The sequence below is a fragment of the Schistocerca americana genome, chromosome 8 (genome assembly GCF_021461395.2).
Source record: "Schistocerca americana isolate TAMUIC-IGC-003095 chromosome 8, iqSchAmer2.1, whole genome shotgun sequence".
Classification (NCBI taxonomy): Eukaryota; Metazoa; Arthropoda; class Insecta; order Orthoptera; family Acrididae; genus Schistocerca; species Schistocerca americana.
In genome coordinates this window covers 130,115,110-130,123,269 of record NC_060126.1, presented here as the reverse complement: position 1 = coordinate 130,123,269, position 8,160 = coordinate 130,115,110, and positions in this window count along the sequence as shown.

Here is an 8,160-nt window from a genome sequence, read left to right as displayed (position 1 = left end):
TTTCATTTTCATTATTATGAAGGTTGAATTTTCTTTAAAGCAGCATTTTCATCTTGCAACTAAACCCAGGATATTTCTATATCTACCAGAGAACCAATAAATCTTCAAATTTCTTTAAATATCCCCCTTTCAATACACTATGTGTCCTCAGTGCAGAGGTTTCCATATCCTTCTGTATCCTCATGCTGCTGATCATCGCTCATTCTTCCTTCTTTTACGGCCAGTTTTCCTACTCCATGGGAGAGGATCCCCCAAACTCAGTGCGCTCCTCCGCCCCTTTTGACAAGGCCTCTGGCAGGATGACACCTTACACCGTAAATCTTCAAGCCCGACGATTTTTATCACAATTATGCAATGGCTAGCATCGAACCCAGAAATCTGTTTTCACTACAGATCCACAATGTCGGAGGAAAGAGTTTACAAAACATAAAACATGCACTGCGACCGTATCCACAGCCTCCACCATATGACTTCAGAATGCCATTCTGAACGAGAACTTGTCAGGGTGTAAAATAGTTATTGTTGGTCAACATACGTCCATTGCTGCCTGAACTCTTACCAGGAGATCCTCTTAATGTCTTGACACGTCTCTTGTCCATAAGGCGTGTTACGTGACCCCCACACGGAAAAAAAGTCAAATGAATAAGCCGACCACGAGACAAAATCTTATATTCATACCCACTATTAAGGAAACGTCTGGCGCAGGTGTTCGCTAGCAAGATGGAAAAAGCTGAAACGTTGGAACCACATAAGTGCAAGACGATAGAGTTCGTTGGCCACGTCATATTAATTTGGTGATATTGGTGCTGTTCTAATACAGTTTTCAACCACGTTGTGGTCCGCAGACACTGATGAGCGAAAACATCATGACCACTGTCCACCGAGAGGCATAATTCTGCTTAGTGGGGTGTCGGCCGCATGATCAGAAAATGGAAGTATGTAGAGGGAGCAATGAGGAAATGACAGTATATCAGCGACGATATAGCCCACAAATAAAGAAACCCACTGACTGAAGCAACTACGACAAAGGTCACATTGTTAATGCCTAGCATCCTGGAAGGAGCGCAGTACAAATTCCGAAGCTGGTCGGATGTTCGTCGGCTACTGTCGTGAGCGTCTATGGAGAATGATTCAAGGACAGTGAAACCACAACTAGGCGGCATGGTGACAGACGTAAAGGCCTCATCAGAGAACGTGCAGTTGACACGCTTGCTCGTTCTGTGAAGCAGGACAGTCGGCAATTTGTGGCAGATCTGGCGGCCGAGTGCAGTGAGTTGCAGGGGCACATATTTCGAAGCACGTCGTTCGGCGCATGGTCTTCAACATGGGGCTCCACAGCTGACAAACCCTATATGTTCCAACGTTGGCCACTCCGCCCAGTAAAGTGCAGTTGCAGTAGGCACAGGATCAAAGGGACGAGCCGTGTATCAGTGGAAACGTGAGGCCTTGACAGATGAATCACGTTTCTTGTTACGCGATGCCGATGATCGTGTCAGGATACGCCGCCATAAAGGCGGGAGGCTGCTTGAAACATTTACCACGCTATGAATGAACTCTGTTGTGGTGAGTATTATGTTGTGGTCTCCCATGTAACCTTTGGTAGTAACTGATGGCACCATAACAGGTGTTGACTACTTGATCACTATTGCAGACGCCTAACAAGTAATCCAGAAATCGAAGCAGCTTTATTATGAGAAAAAGATAATTACATCAGGCAACAAAATAAAACCTCTATGGAATATAGTGAAGACAGAGAGAGGTGGTACCAAAAAAGAAGACGAACTGATAGCTCTAAAAATAAATGAGAGGTTGGTAACAAGTGCATGGTGAGTTGCAAACCTCTTAAACAAGTATTTTATTTCTGTCATTGACAGCTCGGGGCTATCAAGTATGGTGAATAGTACAGGGTGATTCAAAAAGAATACCACAACTTTAGGAATTTAAAATTCTGCAACGACAAAAGGCAGAGCTAAGCACTATCTGTCGGCGAATTAAGGGAGCTATAAAGTTTCATTTAGTTGTACATTTGTTCGCTTGAGGCGCTGTTGACTAGGCGTCAGCGTCAGTTGATGCTAAGATGGCGACCGCTCAACAGAAAGCTTTTTGTGTTATTGAGTACGGCAGAAGTGAATCGCCGACAGTTGTTCAGCGTGCATTTCGAACGAAGTATGGTGTTAAACCTCCTGATAGGTGGTGTATTAAACGTTGGTATAAACAGTTTACAGAGAATGGGTGTTTGTGCAAAGGGAAAAGTTCTGGACGGCCGAGAACGAGTGATGAAAATGTAGCACGCATCCAGCAAGCATTTGTTCGCATCCCAGGAAAATCGACTCGCAGAGCTAGCAGAGAGCTGCAAATTCCACAATCAACTGTCTGGAGAGTCCTACGAAAAATGATAGTTATGAAACCTTATCCCGAGGCGATGGATCGGCCGCCAGGCAGCCCGTGACAGAGCACTTCATCACTGGCCTCCAAGAAGCTCTGATCTTACCCCCTGCGATTTTTTCTTATGGGGGTATGTTAAGGATATGGTGTTTCGGCCACCTCTCCCAGCCACCATTGATGATTTGAAACGAGAAATAACAGCAGCTATCCAAACTGTTACGCCTGATATGCTACAGAGAGTGTGGAACGAGTTGGAGTATCGGGTTGATATTTCTCGAGTGTCTGGAGGGGGCCATATTGAACATCTCTGAACTTGTTTTTGAGTGAAAAAAAACCTTTTTAAATACTCTTTGTAATGATGTATAACAGAAGGTTATATTATGTTTCTTTCATTAAATACACATTTTTAAAGTTGTGGTATTCTTTTTGAATCACCCTGTACAATGAAGCATCTGAGGGTTATTAAAAATAACTTCAGTAAAAAGGAAATCATAGTCGTATCTCCCAAAGGAGTAGCATCCACCATAAAATAAATAAAATCTAAGTATTATAGTGAGTATGTTAACATATCAACGAAGTTCATCAAAGAGCGTTAATGCGAGTTAAGTTCTATCTTAAGTTATTTGTGTAATCAATCTCCTATCAGCGGAACATTTCCAGAGTGGCTAAAATATTATGAGCTTGAAGAGGTACCATCAAACTATCGACCAATTTCACTTTTGCCGTCTCTTTTAAAAAATATTTGAAAAGTTTGTGTTCAAGCATCTGCTTAAGCATCTGATTGCAAATAACATATTGTACCAGTCATAGTTTAGGTTTCTTAACGGTTCTGATATAGAGAAAGTTATTTACACTTACAGTGAAAATGAAGTCAATTCATTAAAAATAAATTAGAGGCTAGTGGGATTTTCTATGACCTGTCAAAAGCCTTTGATTCTTGAACCACAGCATTTTCTTGAGTAAATTAGAATATTACGGCGTCACTAGCAAAGCTACGAAATGGTTTGAGTCTTGTCTAACTAACAGGAAACAAAGGGTGTTGCTGCGAAATACCTCAGCAGTAGCAGTCAGTCTTCATCTGATTGGGAATTAATTACATGTGGTGTTCCTCAGGGCTACATCTTGAGTCCGTTGCTTTTTCTTGTGTACATTAACGACATCTCGTCTGTTACATTGCCATAAGCTGAGTTTGTTTTGTTTGCAGACGATACAAACATTTCAATAATTAGCAAGTCAAGTACAAATTTGGAAACTGCTCCTAATCAAATTTTTACTGACATCAATAAATGGTTTAAAGCTAATTCTCTGCATTTAAACTTTAAAAAGACCCACTACATGCAGTTCAGAACCTGTAAGAGTTTTTCTTTCAGCATGTGTATAACAAATGAAATCAGGCAGATGGAAGACGTTGACAGTGTTAAATATCTCTGGCTCTATACGTAATAGAAGGATCACCAACAAGACATAAAAGTTCTCTTAAATATTATACTGAACAGGTACCTTGGCATCGATCATCATGTTTTAAATATGTATATATGCAGACTTCCCCCCCATGAACCATGGACCTTACCGTCGGTGGGGAGGCTTGCGTGCCTCGGCGATACAGATAGCCCTACCGTAGGTGCAACCACAACGGAGGGGTATCTGTTGAGAGGCCAGACAAATGTGTGGTTCCTGAAGAGGGACAGCAGCCTTTTCAGTAGTTGCAGGTGCAACAGTCTGGATGATTGACTGATCTGGCCTTGCAACACTAACCAAAACAGCCTTGCTGTGCTGGTACTGCGAACGGCTGAAAGCAAGGGGAAACTACAGCCGTAATTTTTCCCGAGGGCATACACGTTTAGTGAATGGTTAAATGATGATGGCGTCCTCTTGGGTGAAATATTCCAGAGGTAAAATAGTCACCCATTCGGATATCCGGGCGGGGACTACTCAGGAGGACGTTATCAGGAAAAGAAAACTGGCGTTCTACGGATCAGAGCGTTGAATGGCAGATAACTTGATCGGGCAGGTAGGTTAGAAAATTTAAAAAGGATAGGTTCAAGACAGATATAGTGGGAATTAGTGAAGTTAGGTGGCAGGAGGAACAAGACTTCTGGTCAGGTAAATACAGGGTTATAAATACAAAATCAAATAGGGGTAATACAGGAGTAGGTTTGTTGATGAATGAGAAAATGGGAATGCGGGTAAGCTACTGCAAACACCACAGCCGAGACAGATACGAAGCCCACGCCTACCACAGCAGCACAAGTTTATATGCCAACTAGCTCCGCAGGTGATGAAGAGGTTGATGAAATGTATGAAGAGATAAAAAATTATTCAGATAGAGAAGGAAGACGAAAATTTAATAGTCATGGGTGACTGGAACTCGATAGTAGGAAAAGGAAGAGAAGGAAACGTAGTAGATGAATTTAAAATTGTAGTAAGGAATGGAAGAGAAAACGGTAGAATTATGCACAGAGCAATCATAGTTAGGACTTAGTTCAAGAAACATGAAAGAATGTTGTATACATGAAAGAAGCTTGGAGATACTGGAAGGTCCCAGATAGATAATGTAATTGTACGACAGAGATTCAGGACCCAGGTTTTAAATTGTGAGATATTTCCAGGGGCAGATGTGGACTCTTACCACAATGTATTGGTTATGAACTGTAGATTAAAACTGAAGAAACTGCAAAAAAGTGGGAATTTTAGGAGATGGGTCCTGGATAAACTGAAACAACCAGAGGTTATAGAGAGCTTCAGGGAGAGCATTAGGGAAAGAAATACAGGAGAAGAAAAATTAGCTTTGAGAGATGAAATAGTGAAGGTATCAGAGGATCAAATAGGTAAAAGGACGAGGGCTACAAGAAATCCTTAGGTAACAGAAGATATATTGAAATTAATTGATGAAATGAGAAAATAGAAAAATGCAATAAATGGAACGGGCAAAAAGGAATACAAACGTCTCAGAAATGAGATCGACAGGAAGTGCAAAATGGCTAAGCAGGGATGGCTAGAGGACAAATGTAAGGATGTAGAGGCGCATGTCACTAGGGGTAAGATAGATACTGCCTACAGGAAAATTAAAGAGACCTTTGGAGAAGAGAGAACCACTTGCAAGAATATCAAGAGCTCAGCTGGAAATGCAGTTCTAAACAAAGAAGGGAAAGCAGAAAATTGGAAGGAGTATATAGATGGTCTATACAAGGGCGATGTTCTTGAGGACAATATTATGGAAATGGAAGAGAACGTAGATCAAGATGAAATAGGAGATGTGATACTGCGTGAAGAGTTTGACAGAGCATTGAAAGACCTAAGTCGAAACAAGGCCCCGGGAGTAGACAACATTCCATTAAAACTACTGACAGCCTTGGGAGAGCCAGGCCTAGCAAAACTCTACCATCTAGTGAGCAAGATGTATGAGACAGGGGTAATACCCGCAGACTTCAAGAAGAATATAATAATTCTAATCTCAAAGAAAGCAGGTGTTGACAGATGTGAAAAGTACCGAACTCTCAGCTTAATAAGTCACGGCTGCAAAATACTAACACGAATTCTTTACAGACGAATGGAAAAACTGGTAGAAGCCGACCTCGGGGAAGGTCAATTTGGATTTCGTAGAAATGATGGAACACTTGAGGCAATATTGACGCTACGACTTAGAAGATAAGTTAAGGAAGGGCAAACCTATGTTTCTAGCACTTGTAGACTTAGAGGAAGCTTTTGATAATGTTGACTCGAATACTCTCTTTCAAATTCTAAAGGTGGCATGGGTAAAATACAGGGAGCGAAAGACTATTTACAATTTGTACAGAAACCAGATGGCAGATATAAGAGACGAGGGGCATGAAAGGGAAGCAGAGGTTGGGAAGAAAGTGAGACAGGGTTGTAACCTATCCACGATATTATTCAATTTGCATACTGAGCAAGCAGTAAAGGAAACAAAAGAAAAATTCGGAGTAGGAATTAAAATCCATGGAGAAGAAATAAAAGCTTTGAGGTTCGCCAATGACATTGTAACGGTGTTAATTCTGTCAGAGACAGCAAAGGACCTGGAAGAGCAGCTTAACGGAATGGACAGTGCCTTGAAAGTATACAAGATGAACATCAACAAAAGCAAAACGAGGATAATGGAATGTAGTCGAATTGGATCGTGTGATGCTGCGAGAATTTGATCAGGAAATCAGACGCTTTAAGTAGTAAATGAGTTTTGCTAGAATAGAAGCTTTCGAAATGTGGTGCTATAGAAGAATGCTGAAGATTAGATGAATAGATCACATAACTAATGAGCAGGTATTGAACAGAATTGGAGAGAAGAGAAATTTGTGGCACAACTTGAATGGAAGAAGGGATCGGTTGGTAGGGCATATTCTGAGGCATCAAGGGATCACCAATTTAGTATTGGAGGGCAGCGGGGAGGGTAAAAATCGGAGAGGGAGACCAAGAGATGAATACACTAAACAGATTCAGAAGGATGTAGGTTGCAGTAGGTACTGGGAGATGAAGAAGCTTGCATGGGATAGTGTAGCATGGAGAGCTGCATCAAACCAGTCTCTGGACTGAAGACCACAACAACAACAACAATAAATTCAGTTGGGAAGGGCATACCACAGAATTGCTAAAGCGTCTAAACAAGCCTGTATTTCCAATGAGAACAATGTCAGATGTCAGCGACATAAATATGAAAAAGCTTACTTACTTTGCTTACTTTCATTGTGGTATGTCATGCGAGATCATATTCTGGGGTAAGTCATCAAACAGAGTAAAAGTTTTTGGCGTGCAAAATCGTATAATAGGAATCATTTGTGGTGTAAATTCAAGATAATATAAAAACTGGTTCAAGTAACTTTATATTTTAACCACTGTTTCTCGGTGTATTTATTCCTTCATCAAATTTGTTGCAAGTAAATTATCTCTGTTTCCAACAATTAACTTAATACATAGCATCAATACTAGGAATAAGAACAATCTACACAAAGACCTAAAAACACTCACCTTGGTCCAAAACGGGGCCCAATATCAGGAACACACAATTTCGATAAATTGCCAGCAACCATTTAATATTTGGTTTCAGATGAAGCATAGTTTAAACAGACTTTGAAAGACTTTTTGATAAGCAGCTCCTTCTACTCTATAGATGAATATCTTAACAAGGACTGTTAGACGAGCTTAAGTAAAAATGTCTGTAGCATTTGGTCACTACGGTCAAGATTAGATATTTTTTGTGTGATAAATTTATTAAAAGTCGATAGCTAAGTTTCAGTGTGTTAATCCTGTAAATATTAGCAGTTAAAGTTTATTGTAATGCATTCATCTATTTTGAGAATCTTCTGACAAATGATTAGAAAGGTAAGTATCATTTTCAAATATTTTATATTTTTAATGCTGTACTTTCTGACATGATCCACACTGACGAGAAACATCTCATATTTTGGGTCTTTGGAACGAAAACTGAATCTAATCTTATCTACATTCCTTCGTATCTGATGTCTTCCCCGACGGTGATAGATTATCCACCAGTATAAAAGCATCATAAGGGCGGAATCGTGTTACAGTGGATTGAAGGACATGACAGTGAACTCACGTTGACGTCTTGGAAAACATTTCAGTTGATCTGAAACCGAAGGAAGACGTCTGGGACTCCATGGGGTGTCAGCGCAGCTTCTGGAACCATCATCCATAATTTACGCGAACCGCGTGGTCTGTGCGACGATATCCGATACCACGTATCTCTGGAAAACCACCAAGGACTTGTTCAATAGGGTACCTGGTGCATTACGAGCTGAAAGTAGG